General features: G+C 56.5%; 1 protein-coding gene across 1 annotated transcript in view; it reads right to left on the bottom strand.

Annotated features, from left to right (window-relative positions):
• The window catches only part of LOC122565058 (unconventional myosin-IXb-like), a 51,118-nt gene extending 42,327 nt beyond the window's left edge, over nucleotides 1–8,791 (bottom strand). The window contains exon 1 of the mRNA XM_087975838.1: nucleotides 8,651–8,791. The gene's annotated coding sequence lies outside the window, so the exon portion shown is untranslated. The remainder of the gene's footprint in view (nucleotides 1–8,650) is intronic.
• Between the last annotated feature and the right edge of the window lie 6,457 nt (nucleotides 8,792–15,248).

The raw sequence follows: 15,248 nt of genomic DNA, 5'->3' as shown, positions 1-15,248 counted from the left end.
GCCTGATTATTAAGGTGGCAGATGACACAAAGACTGGGGGAGCTGCAGATAGTGAGGAGGATTGTCAGAGGATACAGCAGGATACAAACAGGTTGGAGACTTGGGTGGCAAAGTGGCAGGTGGAGTTTAATCTGAACAATGCAAGTTGATGCATTTTGGGAGATCTAATGCAGGCGGTAAGTATACAGTAAATGGCAGAATCCTTAGAAGCAACAGCATACAGAGAAACTTTGATGTACAGGCCCACAGTTCCCTTTAAGGGGCAACACCAGTGGATAAGGTGGTCAAGGCAGCATATGGCATGCTTATCTTCATCATTTGGAGCATAGAGTATAAAAATTGGCAAGCCATGTTGCAACTGTATAGAACATTAGTTAGACCATGTTCAGAACATTATATACAGTTCTGCTCACCACACAATCAGAAGGATGTGGTGGGTTTGGAAAGGGTAGAGAACGGTCTACCAGGATGTTACCTGGTTTGGAGAGTATTAGCTATAAGTAGAGATTGGACAAAGTTAGTTTGTTTTCACTTGAACATCGGAGGCTGACTGTAGATCTCATAGACATATACAAATATGCAAGGCATAGACTGAATAGACAGTTGGAGTCCTTTCCCCAGGACAGGAATGTCAATAACTCGGGAAATAAGCTTTTAGCTAACAGGGTGCAAGTTTAAAGGAGATGTGAGAGGCAAGTTTTTTTTTTAAACACAGAGGGTGGTAAATGCCTTGAATGTGCTGCCGGAGGTAGTGGTGGAAGCAAATACAATGGTAACATTTAAGAGGCATCTTGAGGGATACGGACTGTGTTGAGCCAAAATGCTTTAGGTTTAGAAAGGCATCATATGTCAGCACAGACCTGGTGGGCCCAAAGGGCTTGCCCCTGTCTGTACTGTGGTGGAATCAATGGGTATCAGAGGGCAAAAACCTCTGTTGGTTAAAGTCAAACCTGACACATAGGAAGGTTGTTGGAGGTCAGTCATCTCAGCTCCAGGACATCTCTGCTGAAGTTCCTCAGGGGAGTGTCCTAGGCTCAACCATCTTCAGCTGCTTCATCAATGACCTTCCCTCCACCACAAGGTCAGAAGTGGGGATGTTCGCCGATGATTGCACAATGTTCAGCTCCATTCGCAACTCCTCAGATAATGAAGCAGTTTATGTTCAAATGCAACAAGATCTGGACAATATCCAGGATTGGACTGGCAAATGGCAAGTAATGTTAATGCCACATAAATGTCAGATTATGCCCATCAGCCATAAGCGACAATCTAACCACTGTCTCTTGACATTCAATGGTGTTACCATCACTGAATCCCCCACTAACAACATCCCGGAGTTACCACTGATCAGAAACTTAACCGGATTCATCACACAAACGCAGTGGAGCTACAAGAACGGCTCAGAGACTAGGAATACTGCTGTGAGTATCCCAGCTGACTCCTGAAAACCTGTCCTCCATCTACGAAGCATAAGTCTGGAGTGTGATGGAATACTCCCCACTTGCCTGGATGGGGGCAACTCCAGCAACACTCAAGAAGCTTGGCACCATCTAGGACAAAGCAGCCTGCTTGATTTGCACCACTTCCACAAACATCCACTCCCTCCACCACTGATGTAGCAACAATGTGTGCCATCTACAAGATGTCCTGCAGAAATTCACCAAAGATCCTCAGACAGCACCTTCCAAACCCATGACCACTTCCATCAAGAAGGACAAGGATAGCAGATGATGTGAAGGTGCCAGTTGGATTGGGGTGAACCAAATTAAAAATCATAGCAGATATGTGGGAACACCACCACCTTCAAGTTCCCCTCCAAGCCACTCACCATCCCGATTTGGAAATATATCACCGTTCCTTCACTGTCAATAAGTCAGAATCCTGGAATTCCCTCCCTAGGGGCTTTGTGGGTCAACCCACAGCAGGTGGTTCAAGAAGGCAGTTCACCCCCAACTTCTCAAGGGGCAACAAGGGACAGGCAATAAATGAGGTGCCCAGCCATTGACACCCACATGCCCCGAATGAATATAAAATAACTACTGTTCTTTGTTTCTCAGATCAGCCATGATCTCATTGAACCACCTGATGAAGGAGCGTCGCTCTGAAAGCCAGTGCTTCCAAATAAACCTGTTGGACTATAACCTGGTGTTGTGTGATTTTTAAATTTTTACATCCCAATTCAACACTGGCACCTCCACATCACTGAACAGAGAAGGTGACTTGATGGGCCAAATGGCATACTTCTGCTCCTACATCTTAAAATCTTTGTAAAAAGTTAAAGTCCTTTGCAGCCAGTGCTCTACTTTTTACGTAAAGTTACTCTTGTAGAAAATGCAGCTGCCAATGCACCCTCAGCAACTCCCACAATGACATCACGGACTTTCCACATGTTACTGAAAGATCAGAGTTTGGACCAGACTCCATGGAGAATCCTCCTGTTCTTCTTTAAATGGTGTCATAGACCTCAGACAGTGTGGCACTCTCTCAGCGCTGACCCTCCGACAGTGCAGCACACCCTCAGCGCTGACCCTCCGACAGTGCGGCACACCCTCAGCGCTGACCCTCCGACAGTGCGGCACACCCTCAGCGCTGACCCTCCGACAGTGTGGCACTCTCTCAGCGCTGACCCTCCGACAGTGCAGCACACCCTCAGCGCTGACCCTCCGACAGTGCGGCACACCCTCAGCGCTGACCCTCCGACAGTGCGGCACTCCCTCAGCGCTGACCCTCCGACAGTGCGGCACTCCCTCAGCGCTGACCCTCCGACAGTGCGGCACACCCTCAGCGCTGACCCTCCGACAGTGCGGCACACCCTCAGCGCTGACCCTCCGACAGTGCGGCACTCCCTCAGTACTGATCCTCTGACAGTGCGGCGCTCCCTCAGCACTGACTCTCCGACACTGCGGCACTCCCTCAGCACTGACCCTCCGACAGTGCAGCGCTCCCTCAGCACTGATCCTCCGACAGTGCGGTGCTCCCTCAGCACTGACCTTCTGACAGTGCCAAACTCCCTCAATACTGATCCTCCGACAGTGCGGCACTCCCTCAACGCTGACCACAAGTCACAGCAGCGATGGAGAGCGACATGTAACTCCTGTAGCCTCAGGCTGGGGAGCAGCTGATGTCAGTGTGAGGCTGTTCCCTCGTGATCACATGCCCCATACCCCTGGAGAACGGCATCAGGTGAGACTGGATCATGGTCAGGTTGTCTGTGACCAGAAACGACAATCGTGCCCTGATCATTAAGAACACCTACTTCAACCTCCACACATCAACTGTCACCTCCAAATTCAACTTCTTCAAATGCTCTTCTGATCTTCTTCCATTAATTGCAGCTCATTGTATACCTTGCTGTACCTGTCCCAGCTTGCTACTGATTCCACGACACTGTATTTTCAGAATTATATTGGCTTCATCAGCCATAGGCTGAATTCCCATCATTGTACTTTTATCATGGACTTGGACATTTACAGCACTGAATAAGGCCACTCAGTTCATTATTGCCCACACACAGGTTAAAGAACTGACTCTGTTCATCCCACGTTCCAACTTCTGGCCCAAAGGCCGAGAGGCATCATCATCAGTGAACATCAAAACCCATTTCAACGATACAATAGATTTAGACTCAGCCAGCTTTCCAAGGAGAGAGTCACAGGCTTACACTAGCCCCTACGTGAAAACATTTTTCCTCAGCTCTCTCTTAGCCTTCCACCTCTTCTTACTTTAAATCTCTATCTACAGGTTACTCATATCTCCAATAATGGAGAAAGTGTCTTCCTTATCACCTATCTCTACCCTTAATCCCTCAATAGCTCTTTCCTGTCCCTCCTCCAGGTGTATTACTTTGTTTATTTCTTGGTCGGGTGTTGCTGGCTCGACCCAGTATTTATTTCCAGCTCTAATTTCCCTTGAGAGAGTAATGTAAGCTGCCTTCGTAAACCACTGAGTCCACATGCTATATGTAGACCCACTATGTTGTTAGGGAGGGAATTCCAGGATTTGTTCTAGTGACACTGAAGGAATAGCGATATATGTCCAAGTCGGGATGGTGAGTGGTTTGGAGGGTAACTTGCAGAGCCTGCTGTTCCCATGTATCTGCTGCTGTTGTCCCTCTAGTTTTGGGTTTGGAAGATACTGTTAAAAGAACTTTAGGGATATTACTGCAGATGTTACACACTGTGCTCATTGTACAGTTGGTGGTGAAGGGGGTGAATATTGAAGATGGTGATGTGGTGCCAATCAAGAGGGATGCTTTGTCCTGGATGGTGTCAAGCTTCTTGAATATTGTTGGAGCTGCCCCCAACTGTACAATGAGCACAGTGTGTAACATCACATGCCTGACTTCTACCTTGTAGATGGTGAATCTGACCTACTTTGGTAGCCACTGTGTTTACACAATGAGTTCAGTTCAGTTTCTGGTCAAGGGTAACCCCCAGAATGTTGACAGTGGGGGATTCAGCGATTGAATGTCAAGACAGCGTGGTTAGGTTCTCTTTTGCTGGAGGTAGGAATAATGTAAATAGGAACAGGACGAGAACACTCAATTCCTTCAAGCTGCTCCACCATTCAATACAACTCAATACCCTGTTCCCAATTTCGTCATTGCCTGGCACTTGTAACTTTTTATTTACCACTTTTCAACCCAAGCCTGGACACTGTCCAGATCTTGCTACATTTGGACCTGGACTGCTTCAGTATCTGACAAGTCATGAATTACGCCAAACACTGTGCAACCATCAGTTCCCTCTTCTGACGTTATGATGGAGGGAAGGTCATTGATGAAGCAGCTGAAGATAGTTGGGCCTTGGACACTGCCCTGAGGAACTCCTGCAGAGATGTCCTTGAGTGGAGGTGACTGACCTCCAATAATCGCAACCATCTTTCTACGTGTCAGGTATGCCTCCAACCAGCAGAGAGTTTGCCCATAATTCCCATTGATTCCAATTTTGTTGGGGTCCACAGTTTGCCCTGAGCTCTCCTCCCCTCCCTTTGACCTTTTGCAGCTTCCTGCAGCCCCCTTCATTGGTGGCTATACTCCGTGTCAAACACTGGGATCCCCCCTCTAAAACTCTCCACATTCCCTCTTATCCTTTAAGACCCTTCTTAAAACCCACTTGTTTAATCAAACCTTTGGTCAGTGCTGTGACCTCCTGCTTTCTCTCCATATCTATGTTTCCAGTACAGTTCAGCCCTGGTCATGATGCTTTGTTAAAGGTGGGATATAAACACAACTTCCTGAAAAAGAACATCTTTAAAATAATTTCTCTGCAAACATAACCCAAGGTTGGAAAGGGGACATAGTAGAAATCAAAAGCCTTGCTGACCTAGTTCCTCAATGAACTCCTTCTTCCAATTTCACAGCAGTCCCACATGACTAAGCTTCAGTCACAACTTCCCGGTTCAAGCTGCTATATGGGGGAGGATGTGAAAAGGAGGGAGGAGTGAAAAATATGGAAATAACCTCCCTCACCGCCATCAGTTCAGTGATATACCCTCAGATCAGAAGCAATAAGAGGTACTGTCCAATAGGTCACAGATCATTTGGAGAGAGTATCCTTCAGGTTTGAAGATCAAGCTCATGCTTGACCTGCATCTAGAGCATCAGTCTGCATCCATTCAGATTCCAGCCCATCCTCTGCCATGTCTCTTTTGACCACAGAAAGGATTTGCAAACAGGACATTACAGTTTTTAAAGAGAAAAGCATTTTACACCAATTTCTCAAATCAAAAAACCCGAAGACAATAGATACGTCAAAGACCGCAACTTCCCCTCAGACGTGGTTGACAATGCTCTCCACCGCATCTCCTCCACTTCCCGCCCCTCCAATCGCCACCAGGACAGAACCCCACTGGTCCTCATCTACCACCCCACCAACCTCCATATACATCGTATCATCCGTCGTCATTTCTGCCACCTCCAAACGGACCCCACCACCAGGGATATATTTCCCTCCCCTCCCCTATCAGCGTTCCGGAAAGACCACTCCCTCCGCGACTCCCTCGTCAGGTCCACCAACCCAACTTCCACTCCCGGTACCTTCCCCTGCAACCGCAAGAAATGCAAAACTTGCGGCCACACCTCCCCCCTTACTTCCCTCCAAGGCATCTTTCCATATCCGTCACAAATTCACCTGCACCTCCACACACACCATTTACTGCATCCGCTGCACCCGATGTGGCCTCCTCTACATTGGGAAGACAGGCCGCCTACTTGTGGAAGGTTTCAGAGAACACCTCTGGGACACCCGCACCAACCCACCCAACCGCTCTGTGGCTGAACACTTTAACTCCACCTCCCACTCCGCCAAGGACATGCAGGTCCTTGGCCTCCTCCATCGCCAGACCATGGCAACACAAAACCTGGAGGAAGAGCGCCTCATGTTCCGCCTGGGAACTCTCCAACCACAAGGGAGGAATGCAGATTTCTCCACCTTCCTCATTTCCCCTCCCCCCACCTTTTCTCAGTCCCAACCCTCGGACTCAGCACCACCTTCCTAACCTGCAATCTTCTTCCCGACCTCTCCGCCCCCACCCCCTCTCCGGCCTATCACCCTCACCTTAACCTTCCTCCACCTATCGTATCCCCAATGCCCCTCCCCCGAGTCCCTCCTCCCTACCTTTTATCCTAGCCTGCTTGGCACTTCCTCCTCATTCCTGAAGAAGGGCTAATGCCCGAAACGTCGATTCTCCTGTTCCTTTGATGCTGCCTGACCTGCTGCGCTTTTCCAGCAACACATTTTTCAGCAATAGATACGTCAGACAGCAATGAGTTAATCTTTGTTGTCTTTTAGTCAAGTTTTGAACAGAATTTGAGATCAAGGTAGTTAATTTATATAAATAATGCATTGTCTTGAGAGTTGTAACACATTGGTTACTTTTATATTTTTCTACAAAGACACCAGACAAGAAATTAACGAAATTCAAACTCAAGTGCTGCAGGCAATTAGATAGGGTCAGCAGCTGGAGAGTTGGAAATATCCTTCTCCAAATGGACTCTCAGCTCAAAGCTTGCTGGACCTTTCACAAGATAAATGTAGAGGGTCCCTTAAGAGCAGGGGATTCTCACAGTGTCCTGGTCAACCGTTAAACCAAATCACAGGAGTTGAGATGGCCAGGTTACAGTTTGAGACACTTTGCTGATTAGATTAGATTCCCTACAGTGGGGAAACAGGCCCTTTGGCCCAACTAGTCCACACTGGCCCTCCGAAGAGTAACCCACCCAGATCCATTACCCTTAACTAATGCACCTAACTCTACAGGCAATTTAGCATGACCAATTCACCTAACCTGCACATCTTTGGACTGTGGGAGGAAACCCACGCAGACACGGGGAGAATGTGCAAACTTCACACAGACAGTCGCCCGAGGCTGGAATCGAACTCGGATCCCTGGCGCTGTGAGATAGTGACTGTACTCAGCTTTCAGCAGCAGTTAGCGGGGGGGGGGCAGGGAGTGGGACAGGGTTGGAGGGTAGGTGAAAGTCAAAGGGAGAAGGGGTGATAAGGGGGTGATTGGGGAGGGGGGGTGATTGGGGGACAGAGTCGGGTGGTTGGGGTAGAGGGACAGGGCAGTGGGTGATTGAGAGTGGGGGCGATTGGGGAGGCTGTGATCATGGGAGTAAAAGAGGGTGGGGTGAAGAAGAGGGTGATCACGATAGGGGAAGGGGATGAATGGGGGATGAAGATGGGGTGATCTGGGGGTTTATCTAGGGGGTGATCGGGGTGTGATCTGGGGGAGTGAAGAGGGGGTGATCTGGAGGGGTGAAGAGGGGTGATCTGGGGGGGTGAAGAGGGGGTGATCTGGGGGGGTGATCTGGGGGTTTACCTGGGGGGGGTGAAGAGGGGATGATCGGGGGGGGGGGGTGAAGAGGGGATGATCGGGGGGGGGGGGGTGAAGAGGGGATGATCGGGGGGGGGTGAAGAGGGGATGATCGGGGGGGTGAAGAGGGGATGATCGGGGGGGGGTGAAGAGGGGATGATCGGGTGGGGGGGGTGAAGAGGGGATGATCGGGTGGGGGGGGGTGAAGAGGGAATGATCTGGGGGAGTTATCTAGGGGATTGAATACGGGGTGATTGAGATGGGTGATGGGGGAAAGGGATGATTGAGGGAAAAAGGGTGGGTGATCTGGTGAGGGAGGGTGATTTGAGCCTGGACGAAGGATGGAGATGGGGGGGTGTCCCGGGGCCGAAGGGGAGCTGGAGGTTCTGACGATGAGGGTTAATGCCCCCCGTCCCCGGGATGGGGATCCTATTCAGTGAAAGTCGGAAGCATCGATCGGGGGGGGGGGGGTGAGAGAGACACAGTCCCCCTTCCCCGGGGAGTATTTGCTGCCCCCGGTCCCAGGACATTCCCCACCCGGGGAGAGAGAGGTTTCGGCGAGAGGGGAGCGCGAGCTTACATTCGGGCCGGGCTCCGGGCTCCGACACTAACCTCCGGGGGCTCGAGCGTGCGGCGGCGGCTCCTCCCCCCGGGGATGGGGGCAGCTGGCGGCTCCTGGTCCCCCTCCCCCGGGGGGAGAGAGACACAGGGAGGGAGCTGGCGCTGGCGGCTCCCGGGCGCGGCGCTCCGATACTTTGTTTCTTTTTCCGGAAACTCGCGCCGCGACTCGCAACTAAACGGCAACATTGTAGCGAGAAGCGCAATTTCTCACCAGCTCCGGCTCCTGGCTCCGTGTGTCCCGGGACTTCAGGCCGTATCCCCCCCCCACCCCGAGCCCGTTCCTGCCGCCTCCTCATGCGGGACCGGGACAGTATCCGCCCCGTCCGGAGCGCCCTTCCCCGGGCTCAGGCTCAGGCTCCAGCGAAGCCGCTCTCGGTTCAGACCGAGCCGGGGTTTTCCTGTTTCCGCCTTTCTTTGCTTTTTCTCTCTCGATCCCTCAGGTTCCGAGGGAGGGAGGAGGAGGGGAGTCCACCCGCCAGCGCCTCCTGACGGCCACAGGCTGAAGCGACATTCGGCTCTGACTCGGGCTCTGTCTCAGCCTCAGCCCGTTCCAACCCATTCCCGAAGGCCCACTCCTTCTCCTCTCCCTCCTCTTGCCCCCCTTCATTCTCCCCTCTCTCATGAGTGCGGCACTCCCTCAGCACTGACCCTCCGACAGTGCGGCACTCCCTCAGCACTGACCCTCCGACAGTGCGGCACTCCCTCAGCACTGACCCTCCGACAGTGCGGCACTCCCTCAGCACTGACCCTCCGACAGTGCGGCACTCCCTCAGCACTGACCCTCCGACAGTGCCCACTCCCTCAGCACTGACCCTCCGACAGTGCCCACTCCCTCAGCACTGACCCTCCAACAGTGCCCACTCCCTCAGCACTGACCCTCCGACAGTGCCCACTCCCTCAGCGCTGACCCTCCGACAGTGCCCACTCGCCTCAGCACTGACCCTCCGACAGTGCGGCACACCCTCAGCGCTGACCCTCCGACAGTGCGGCACACCCTCAGCGCTGACCCTCCGACAGTGCGGCACTCCCTCAGCGCTGACCCTCCGACAGTGCGGCACTCCCTCAGCGCTGACCCTCCGACAGTGCAGCACTCCCTCAGCGCTGACCCTCCGACAGTGCCCACTCCCTCAGCACTGACACTCCGACAGTGCAGCACTCCCTCAGCATTGACCCTCCGACAGCGCGGCACTCCCTCAGCGCTGACCCTCCGACAGTGCCCACTCCCTCAGCACTGACCCTCCGACAGTGCGGCACTCCCTCAGCGCTGACCCTCCGACAGTGCCCACTCCCTCAGCACTGACCCTCCGACAGTGCGGCACTCCCTCAGCGCTGACCCTCCGACAGTGCGGCACTCCCTCAGCACTGACCCTCCAACAGTGCGACACTCCCTCAGCACTGACCCTCCGACAGTGCGACACTCCCTCAGCGCTGACCCTCCGACAGTGCGACACTCCCTCAGTGCTGACCCTCCAACAGTGCCCACTCGCTCAGCGCTGACCCTCCGACAGTGCGGCACTCTCTCAGCACTGACCCTTCGACAGTGCGACACTCCCTCAGCGCTGACCCTCCGACAGTCTGATAATTCCTCAGCACTGACCCTCCGACAGTGCGGCAATCCCTCAGCGCTGAGTGTCCAACAGTGCGGCACTCCCTCAGCGCTGACCCTGCTACAGTAGACACCCCCTCAGTGCTGACCCCCCGACAATGCTCACTCCCTCAGCACTGACCCTCCGACCGTGCAGCACTCCCTCAGCGCTTACCCTCCGACAGTGCGACACTCTCTCAGCGCTGACCCTCCGACATTGCGACACTCTCTCAGCTCTGACCCTCCGACAGTGCGACACTCTCTCAGCGCTGACCCTCCGACAGTGTGACACTCCCTCAGCACTGACCCTCCGACAGTGCGACACTCTCAGCGCTGATCCCCCGACAATGCCCACTCCCTCAGCGCTGACCCTCCGACAGTGCGGCATTCCCTCAGCACTGACCCTCCGACCGTGCGGCACTCCCTCAGCGCTTACCCTCCAACAGTGCCCAATCCCTCAGCGCTGACCCTCGGACAGTGCGACACTCCCTCAGCGCTGACCCTCGGACAGTGCGACACTCCCTCAGCACTGACCCTCCGACAGTGCGGCACTCTCTCAGCGCTGAACCTCCGACATTGCGACACTCCCTCAGCACTGACCCTTCGACAGTGCGACACTCCCTCAGTGCTGACCCTCCGACAGTGCGACACTCCCTCAGTGCTGACCCTCCGACAGTGCGGCGCTCCCTCAGCACTTACCCTCCGACAGTGCGGCCTTCCCTCAGCGCTGACCCTTCGGCAGTGCGACACTCCCTCAGCGCTGACCCACCGAATGTGCCCACTCCCTCAGCGCTGACCCTCCGACAGTTCGGCACTCCCTCAATACTGACCCTCCGACAGTGCGGCATTCCCTCAGCACTGACCCTCCGACCGTGCGGCACTCCCTCAGCGCTTACCCTCCAACAGTGCCCAATCCCTCAGCGCTGACCCTCGGACAGTGCGACACTCCCTCAGCGCTGACCCTCGGACAGTGCGACACTCCCTCAGCACTGACCCTCCGACAGTGCGGCACTCTCTCAGCGCTGAACCTCCGACATTGCGACACTCCCTCAGCACTGACCCTTCGACAGTGCGACACTCCCTCAGTGCTGACCCTCCGACAGTGCGACACTCCCTCAGTGCTGACCCTCCGACAGTGCGGCGCTCCCTCAGCACTTACCCTCCGACAGTGCGGCCTTCCCTCAGCGCTGACCCTTCGGCAGTGCGACACTCCCTCAGCGCTGACCCACCGAATGTGCCCACTCCCTCAGCGCTGACCCTCCGACAGTTCGGCACTCCCTCAATACTGACCCTCCGACAGTGCGACACTCCCTCAGCACTGACCCTCCAACAGTGCGATACTCTCTCAGCGCTGACTCTCTGACAGTGCGGCGCTGCCTCAGCGCTGACCCTCCGACAGTGCGACACTCTCTCAGCACTGACCCTCCGACAGTGCGGCGCTCCCTGAGCACTGACCCTCCGACAGTGCAGCACTCCCCCAACACTGACCCTCCAACAGTGCGACACTCTCTCAGCACTGATCCTCCGACAGTGCGGCGCTCCCTGAGCACTGACCATCTGATAGTGCGGCACTCCCTCAGTGCTGACCCTCCGACAGTGCCCACTCCCTCAGCACTGACCCTCTGATAATGCCTACTCCCTCAGCGCTGACCCTCCGACAGTGCGGCTCTCTCTCAGCACTGACCCTCTGACAGTGCGGCAATCCCTCAGCACTGACCCTCCGACAGTGCGACACTCCCTCAGCACTGACCCTCCGACAGTGCGACACTCCCTCAGCACTGACCCTCCGACAGTGCGCCAATCCCTCAGCACTGACCCTCCGACAGTGCGACACTCCCTCAGTGCGACACTCTCTCAGCACTGACCCTCCGACAGTGCGACACTCCCTCAGCGCTGACCCTCTGATAATGCCTACTCCCTCAGCGCTGACCCTCCGACAGTGCAGCACTCTCTCAGCACTGACCCTCCGACAGTGCGGCACTCCCTCAGTGCTGACCCTCCGACAGTGCCCACTCGCTCAGCGCTGACCCTCCAACAGTGCGGCGCTCCCTCAGCACTGACCCTCCAACAGTGCGGCACTCCCTCAGTGCTGACCCTCCGACATTGCGGCACTCCCTCAATACTGACCCTCGGACAGTGCGGCACTCGCTCAGCACTGACCCTCCGACAGTGCGACACTCCCTCAGCGCTGACCCCCCGACAATGCCCACTCCCTCAGCGCTGACCCTCCGACAGTGCGACACTCCCTCAGTGCTGACCCTCCGACAGTGCGGCGTTCCCTCAGCGCTGACCCTCCGACAGTGCGGTGCTCCCTCAGCACTTACCCTCCGACAGTGCGGCGTTCCCTCAGCACTGACCCTCCGACATTGCGACATTCTCTCAGCACTGACCCTCCGACAGTGCGACACTCCCTCAGCACTGACCCTCCGACAGTGCGACACTCCCTCAGCACTGACCCTCCGACAGTGCGCCAATCCCTCAGCACTGACCCTCCGACAGTGCGACACTCCCTCAGCACTGACCCTCCGACAGTGCGACACTCTCTCAGCACTGACCCTCCGACAGTGCGACACTCCCTCAGCGCTGACCCTCCGACAGTGCAGCACTCTCTCAGCACTGACCCTCCGACAGTGCGGCACTCCCTCAGTGCTGACCCTCCGACAGTGCCCACTCGCTCAGCGCTGACCCTCCAACAGTGCGGCGCTCCCTCAGCACTGACCCTCCAACAGTGCGGCACTCCCTTAGTGCTGACCCTCCGACAGTGCCCACTCCCTCAGCGCTGACCCTCCGACAGTGCCCACTCCCTCAGCGCTGACCCTCTGATAATGCCTACTCCCTCAGCGCTGACCCTCCGACATTGCGGCACTTTCTCAGCGCTGACCCTCCGACAGTGCGGCACTCCCTCAGCGCTGACCCTCCGACAGTGCCCACTCCCTCAGCGCTGATCCTCTGATAGTTCGGCACTCCCTCAGCGCTGACCCTCCGAATGTGCCCACTCCCACAGCGCTGACCCTCCGACAGTGCCCACTTCCTCAGTGCTAACCCTCCGACAGTGCCCACACCCTCAGCACTGACCCTCCGACAGTGCGGCGCTCCCTCAGTACTGACCCTCCGACAGTGCGGCAATCCCCCAACGCTGACCCTCCGACAGTGCCCACTCCCACAGCACTGACCCTCCGACAGTGCCCACTTCCTCAGTGCTAACCCTCCGACAGTGCCCACACCCTCAGCACTGACCCTCCGACAGTGCGGCGCTCCCTCAGTACTGACCCTCCGACAGTGCGGCACTTCCTCAGCACTGACCCTCCGACAGTGCGGCAATCCCCCAACGCTGACCCTCCGACAGTGCCCACTCCCTCAGTGCTGACCCTCCGACAGTGCGACACTCCCTCAGCGCTGACCCCCCGACAATGCCCACTCCCTCAGCGCTGACCCTCCGACAGTGCGACACTCCCTCAGTGCTGACCCTCCGACAGTGCGGCGTTCCCTCAGCGCTGACCCTCCGACAGTGCGGCGCTCCCTCAGCACTTACCCTCCGACAATGCGGCGTTCCCTCAGCGCTGACCCTTCGGCAGTGCGACACTCCCTTAGCGCTGACCCGCCGAATGTGCCCACTCCCTCAGTGCTGACCCTCCGACAGTTCAGCACTCCCTCAATACTGACCCTCGGACAGTGCGGCACTCCCTCAGCGCTGACTCTCCGACAGTGCGGCACTCCCTCAGCGCTGACCCTCCGACAGTGCCCACTCCCTCAGCGCTGATCCTCCGATAGTTCGGCACTCCCACAGCGCTGACCCTCCGAATGTGTCCACTCCCACAGCGCTGACCCTCCGACAGTGCCCACTTCCTCAGTGCTAACCCTCCGACAGTGCCCACACCCTCAGCACTGACCCTCCGACAGTGCGGCGCTCCCTCAGTACTGACCCTCCGACAGTGCGGCACTTCCTCAGCACTGACCCTCCGACAGTGCGGCAATCCCCCAACGCTGACCCTCCGACAGTGCCCACTCCCTCAGCACTGACCCTCCGACAGTGCACACTTCCTCAGTGCTAACCCTCCGACAGTGCCCACACCCTCAGCACTGACCCTCCGACAGTGCGGCGCTCCCTCAGTACTGACCCTCCGACAGTGCGGCACTTCCTCAGCACTGACCCTCCGACAGTGCGGCAATCCCTCAACGCTGACCCTCCGACAGTGCGGCGCTCTCTCAGCGCTGACCCTCCGACACTGCGGCGCTCCCTCAGTACTGACCCTCCGACAGTGCCCACTCGATCAGCACTAACCCTCCGACAGTGCGGCGCTCCCTCAGTACTGACCCTCTGACAGTGCTCACTCCCTCAGCGCTGACCCTCCGACAGTGTGGCGTTCCCTCAGCGCTGACCCTCCGACAGTGCGGCGCTCCCTCAGCACTTACCCTCCGACTGTGCGGCGTTCCCTCAGCGCTGACCCTTCGGCAGTGCGACACTCCCTCAGCGCTGACCCTCCGAATGTGCCCACTCCCTCAGCGCTGACCCTCCGACAGTTCGGCACTCCCTCAATACTGACCCTCGGACAGTGCGGCACTCCCTCAGCGCTGACCCTCGGACAGTGCGACACTCCCTCAGCGCTGACCCCCCGACAATGCCCACTCCCTCAGCGCTGACCCTCCGACAGTGCGACACTCCCTCAGTGCTGACCCTCCGACAGTGCGGCGTTCCCTCAGCGCTGACCCTCCGACAGTGCGGCGCTCCCTCAGCACTTACCCTCCGACAGTGCGGCGTTCCCTCAGCACTGACCCTCCGACATTGCGACATTCTCTCAGCACTGACCCTCCGACAGTGCGACACTCCCTCAGCGCTGACCCCCCGACAATGCCCACTCCCTCAGCGCTGACCCTCCGACAGTGCGACACTCCCTCAGTGCTGACCCTCCGACAGTGCGGCGTTCCCTCAGCGCTGACCCTCCGACAGTGCGGCGCTCCCTCAGCACTTACCCTCCGACAGTGCGGCGTTCCCTCAGCGCTGACCCTTCGGCAGTGCGACACTCCCTCAGCGCTGACCCTCCGAATGTGCCCACTCCCTCAGCGCTGACCCTCCGACAGTTCGGCACTCCCTCAATACTGACCCTCGGACAGTGCGGCACTCCCTCAGCGCTGACCCTCCGACAGTGCGGCACTCCCTCAGCGCTGACCCTCCGACAGTGTCCACTCCCTCAGCGCTGATCCTCCGATAGTTCGGCACTCCCAC

Source organism: Chiloscyllium plagiosum, unplaced genomic scaffold, assembly GCF_037043375.1.
Source record: "Chiloscyllium plagiosum isolate Xiang-an unplaced genomic scaffold, Cpla_swu_hap1 HiC_scaffold_28, whole genome shotgun sequence".
In the NCBI taxonomy this organism is placed as follows: Eukaryota; Metazoa; Chordata; class Chondrichthyes; order Orectolobiformes; family Hemiscylliidae; genus Chiloscyllium; species Chiloscyllium plagiosum.
Note: the sequence above shows the minus strand (reverse complement) of the source record. Positions and strands in the feature narration are given on the sequence as shown.